The following is a 6,551-nucleotide window of genomic DNA, read 5'->3' on the forward strand; positions in this document are numbered from 1 at the left end:
TAAGTCATATGAGGTCAACATATACATTTTGCCAAAAACATACAAAAAAGGTTTTGATCATCGTTTTTAGAATGGGATCAAAAGAAATGCAATATGTCATAAAAAGATTGAGATATGATAAAACAATTTTTTTTTGTTTTTGAGGGGGTGATCCCAAACTTATGGCCGGTAGCGTATATGGTCAGCAAATTCAAATTCAATGCTGTAAGTACCTCAACAAAAGTTATTTGGTGAAATTCGTTCCAGGGAATTGCAAGTTACAGCTGTTATAGTTTGGCGGACCGATTTTTTTTCAATTTCAAGCTATTAAGTGATTAATAAATTCTTTTATTAAACAAACACCCCCACGGAGTGGAAAACTTTGAGAATTCGAAAGTACGCCTTCCAGGAAAAGTTCTTAGTTTTTATATAAAATCCAGCGTTTGCGAGTATTTTGTAACGGTTTTTTGCCGCTTGGGGGGGGGGTGATCACCCCGATCACCCCCCCCATAGGACCGCGCCTGCGTCTCACTCACTACGCTTGTTCTCTGTACGCAACAGAAAACTTCTCCTTAAAAAAATTGAGAATTTACTGTTGCTTTGAAAATATGGCATTTTGAAGTTCATGTTTTACTGTAATGAATGACATTTTGGGTTAAATATTTTTACCAGATTTTTCTTTAATTTGAGAAACATATTAAAGTGATAAAAAAAGATCTTCAAATTTCATTTTGTTAATTTTTTCTAACACAGTTCAATAATTCGAAAAGTAAATATTTTATGAGATTACAGCATTGTTGTTTGGCACATTTTGCTAGAACATTTGATATTTGTACGACATTTTTGTTTCGAGTTATAGCGAAGAAATCAAGTATCCCCATTCTCCCCTAAATTTATCAAGCTGTGCGCCCGAATTGTATACAAAACAGAAGGAAAAGGATGGACGCAAGAACCCCGCTTATACGAGGTAGTCGGGGGAAGGGCCACCACGGATAAGTGAAACCTCGGATTACACAAAACACATTGACAAACTCTATTCTTTTGCTCATGCATTGCATATCATCCAGGCGCATAGCTCGGTACTCATAAGGATTTATTTTTTTTTTCTAAAACCATAAAAAACATGACAAAAAATCCATAACAAAAAGAGGTTTTTTTAACACGTATCTACATCTCCTTTGTAAACATTATTTAATATTCGTGCTTATTTTATAAATGTACGAGGCATTTAAGCATATTTTCTAAATTGTCTGCATATTGATTACAATTTGCATACTCAAAGGCGCTTATCGCACTCACTGTTTATAAAAACCAAATATACATTAGACTGCTCCAAATGACCCGACTTTTGAAAAAGTTATACGCTGCAGGCTAAAATTGATCCTGGGCCTAGTACAAGATCTCGAGCCAAATTTGGGCCAGATCGGACCACGGGAAGGGGTCGCTCAACGAGCCTGAAGTTTGTATGGGATTTTGAGACATTTTGTTCGAGAGGAACATGAAAACCAGTTTTTCGTCGATAACTTTTGTCTCCTTCGACCGATTTCTTTCAAAAACGGGTTTTCTCAAAGCCTAAACTATGACAAATATTTCATTCGAAGGTTGCATTTCAATTAAAGTTAAGATAAAAAAGTTATTAAGCTTCAAAAATTGGCTAACTTTTTAAAGGGTGATATTTATCACTGTTTTAATGAGGCGACTAAATGTCCGACCAGAACACTCAATGTGAAATACATGCCGTTTCGTCAAATAATGACCGATTTTAACCATTGATGTTGCGCTCGATTGCAATTTTTGATGTTTTTCTAATATTTTAGTTTGGATGATATTCATTTGTTAGTTCGGAGAGAAGTATGGGCGGAAAAATGCTTGACAATTTAAAAAAAATTGCATAACCACAGGAGCTTAGGAACATGACTGGACGATTTGTGATGCCAATAAAAAGATAAATTTTCGAAAAACAGGTCCTTGTACAGTATTTCCACGTTTTTCTATAATATTTGCTGTAGCTAAAACTAAGTAGGGGAGATGAGGGCATAACGAGCACCCGAGGCATAATGAGAACTACGCTTTTCTACGAAAGTGCGTATTTTCTTAAATAAATTTTCATGAGGATTTGTTTCGTACTTCCTATAGTATTAATTTTTCACAAAAAAAGGAATCTCCTTATCATCTTTACAGAGATATTTAAATAAAACTAGCTTGGTTCTCAAGTTACGAAAATATTATAATTTTTGAGCACCACGAAATATGCTCTTATGATCTTAAAATAACCTTGATCAATAATGTACGCACTGCAACATGATGTACACATTGTTTCTCAATTTTTACCATCATAAAATTTTTTATTTTTCACTTTTATCAATTTGAAAACACATTTTTACTTAAATTTGTTGACTAGGGGCATATAGAGCACCATATTATCGAGGCATAATGAGCATTTTCTGCCGTAGAATCTAGCTGCGAATTATTATTGATTTATAGCGCCACACCTTGACTAGTTTTCATCCGACAATTTAGCCTATTGGTAAGGTGTCGGAGAGGTTATCAAAAGACTAGAGTTAGATTTCTGTTCGAGGTGATTTTTTTCCATTCACAATTCATGATCGATTTTTTTTATTGTTACATTATACGGCTAGTAGCATCATCCTCCGAACAAAGCACTTAATGTATGAGCGTGCGTGAATTGTTTGTATTCTACAAACAGACCTAGATTATTTTGTTATTGCTTTGTTTGATGAATCTGAGACTCACCTGACTTCATCGAATTGAATTCGCTGCTAGATTCCCCGGCAAAAACGCACATCTTGCTCTAATTAACGGTGCTCATACTGCCTCAGGGGGGGTTCTCATTATGCCTCCACAGTGGCTGGTTTTCAGCTTTTGGCAAAAATTTTTAAAATGCATTTTTTGACGTTTTCATCTAGTTTTCCACGTTTCAGCCCGTTAGGAAATAGGCTTTTCAAGTGTCTGAACACGAAACAATAATGTAACCTCCATATTATAGCTATTTTCTATGGTTAAATAACCGTTTTCCTTAAGGTGGCCATTATGCCCCCATCTCCCCTACATCATTTGGTTTAGAGTGTTTTTTATTACAAAAAATAATGAGTTTGACACGTGAAGTTATTTCCTAAAACTAACTAAAAACTAAAAAACTAAGAACTAAAAAAAAATTATTATATTTCAAAAACTTTTTTTTTTATTCATAGAATAACTAACAAAATTCAAATTTTATGCACAACATTTCCGATCAAATTATTTTTTGTTCGAGATTTAATTTTTTTTTTCGATGTGTCTCAACTAATTTCAATAAATATTGCAGTTGTTCTTCATTTTTGGTTATTTTTCCATTAAATTCCGAAATCAATGCAACAACTCTTTCGGCACAGTCGTTCACTACGGTTATTATCTTTAAAATATGTCTGGATTTTACATAGTCTCGGTTTTGATTCCATTTGTTTGGATTTTCTTTTAAAAAGTCTTTTGATAAATCAGTGATTTCAAAAAAACTGTTCGTGTTCCTAGAAACGAAACTTGCAAGTTTAAAATCTTTGAGCAGATCAAAATTCTCGATTTTGACTTTGAGGCTTCGATCCTAATATTTTACATTTTGGTAATGTGCTTCAACCTTATCTGGTTTTTCTTCCAAGGAAACATTTTCGTCAAAAAAGCCAGAGCAACTAATGTAATAAAAACGTGAGAAAAATTTAAAAGGACCCTTTTTCGAAAAAATTATCATTTTATTGGCACCATAAAGCGTTGGTTTTTCGACCAAAAAAAATTATTGGCGGTTGGGTCTGAGTGTAACAACCAGTCTGAATAGACTAAGGTTGCCAGAATTTTTTCCACTCCCATCCGGGCCTAGCAATTCCGGGCATTTTTTCAAAAAAACCTGGCAAAATCCGGGCATGGATTTTAATTTTTCAAATCCCAAAACCGGGCAAAAACCGGGCAAAATTTAGGTGTCATTATATATAAAAGCAAAGGAAAAATTCAAAAAAATGAAATTAATATTTTATTAATGTAATTGCAGACTTTCAAAAACTGTTTGGAACACTTAAATATTTAAAGGTTTATAAAAGTAAATCAGCGAAATTATTTGAAACAACTGTTGAAAATTTCCATACCGTTAATCGATTTTTCTGAAACTTACTCAAAAACTTTGATTTTTTTTTTGGGTTCTTTGTGAAGATTGTGAAAAAATCCGGGCAATATCCGGACTTTTTTCACGATATCCGGGCAACCGGGCCGGACCGGACATTCTCGAAATTTTGCATCAAATATCCGGGCAAACCCGGATAAAACCGGGCAATCTGGCAAGCTTAGAATAGACTTTGAAAAAAATGATCCTGAGTTGGGTAGATAAGATGAAACATAAACCCCGCCCAAAGGCGGAAATATGTACAATAGACTACCCCAAATTTGTATGAGAAATTCAAAACCTGTAAAATATTATGCACTGCAGGCTAAAATTGATTCTAGTCCTAGTACAAGATCTCATGCCAAATTTGGGCCAGATCGGATCACGGGAAGGGGTCGCTCAACGAGCCTGAAGTATGTTTGGGATTTTGAAACATTTTGCTCGGAAGAAACGTTTTTCAAAAACGGTTTTTCTTAAAGGATAGTATTCATCAATGTTAATGAATCGGGGCGATCGAACATATTGACGCTTCATTAACAGTATTGAATACCATTGTAAAAAAGTTAGCCCATTTTTGAAGCCTAATGACTTTTGAATCTTAACTCTTATCGAAATGCAGTCTTCGGATAAAATAATAGTCATAATTTAGGCTTTAAGAAAACCCAAAGAAAGAAATCGACCGAAGGAAACCAAAGTTGTTGATGAAAAACTGGTTTTTTATTTGGCATCATAAATCGTCCAGTCATGTTCTTAAGCCCCTGTGGTTATGCAATTTTTTTTTAATTATCAAGCATTTTTCCGCCCTTACTTCTTCCGAACTAACGAGTGAATATCATCCAAACTCAAATTTTAGAAAAACATTAAAAATTGCAATCGAGCACAACAACAATGGTTAAAATCGGTCATTATTTGACGAAACGGCATGCATTTCATATTGAGTGTTCTGGTCGGACATTTAGTCGCCTCATTAAAACAGTGATGAATATCACCCTTAAAAAAGTTAGCCAATTATTGAAGCTTAATAGCTTTTTTATCTTAAATTTAATAGAAATAAAACCTTCGAATAAAATATTTGTCATAATTTAGGCTTTAAGAAAACCCGTTTTTGAAAGAAATCGGTCGAAGGAGACAAAAGTTATCGACGAAAAACTGGTTTTCATGTTCCTCTCGAACAAAATGTCTCAAAATCCCATACAAACTTCAGGCTCGTTGAGCGACCCCTTCCCATGATCCGATCTGGCCCAAATTGGGCATGAGATCTTGTACTAGGCCCAGGATCAATTTTAGCCTGCAGCGTATAACTTTTTCAAAAGTCGGGTCATTTGGGGCAGTCTAATGAACAGTATTAAGGGAGTATAGTTTCCTGTTCTGCATAATACTTTTTCATTAAGAAATGTACATACACATGTTCATCGATTGAGTTCATTGACTATTATGTTATGGGTTTTTCAATTCGCGATTACGCCAGAAAGGCTGCACGAGTTTAAACACCGCGAATCAAAAGCATTTCTCAGGGCATTTTATTTCCTATAAGTTGGGCTACTTTCCTGACTTTGCAAGTTTTTTTTTGTCTTTATTTGAGAGGTTTTCAACTACAGGCTGGTTCGCCTCTAACTTTGCAAGTTTTAATTTTTCCTACCATTCAAACAACCTCATTAAAGCAATAATAAAAACCCAGCTTAAACGCGTATAACAGGCCCCAGCCACCAACCATGTATTCTAGAGTTTAATTCTTTAATTGCTTGCATCGGAACCGTATGAACAGACTTCAATTTGCTTATCAACTAGTGAACAAAAATTGAGTTTAGAACCGTCAATGTTAATGAGTAACTAACGCTGTCATAGTATGCGGTAGATGATCATTATCTAAATGGTTTTCACTTCACTGCTGGTAGCAACACATTTCAAACTTCTCAAAATCTTAAAAAAACCCTGTACAGAATTTTCGACCTACCTAAGACTCACTAATTTAGTTTAAGTCACCTTGAAATGTGAAACTAGCTTTTTTTCTATTGAAATAATTTTTTTTTTGACTGGGTGAAGCAAAACATCCTTTAATCAGAAAATTAAATGGAATACTTATCTGCAACCGTTCGGACTCCATAGAAATCTGCAAACATTTCATCGCGTATCCAAAACATCGATTTTCCGCTCGTTTGTTTTGGTTACCGTTCATTAGTGTCGGATGACGTTTGTCGACTGTGGCGTTACACGCTAACTTTTGGCTACCCCTTAACGAATACTTTTGACCCGTTATTCAATAAGACTGGGAGAACTCCTTTTTCAGGATAAAGTCCCTTTACCCTTTAAGGGGTACTCAGCATGATAACGCTTGTAGCGGGTCAAAATTACCCCTTATTTGGAAAGAGCTCGATTGCGGGATGTGAGCAGTTTCAAGTGACAGGGTCAATCATGTTTCATGCAAGGA

This window comes from Uranotaenia lowii, chromosome 1 (genome assembly GCF_029784155.1).
Source record: "Uranotaenia lowii strain MFRU-FL chromosome 1, ASM2978415v1, whole genome shotgun sequence".
In the NCBI taxonomy this organism is placed as follows: Eukaryota; Metazoa; Arthropoda; class Insecta; order Diptera; family Culicidae; genus Uranotaenia; species Uranotaenia lowii.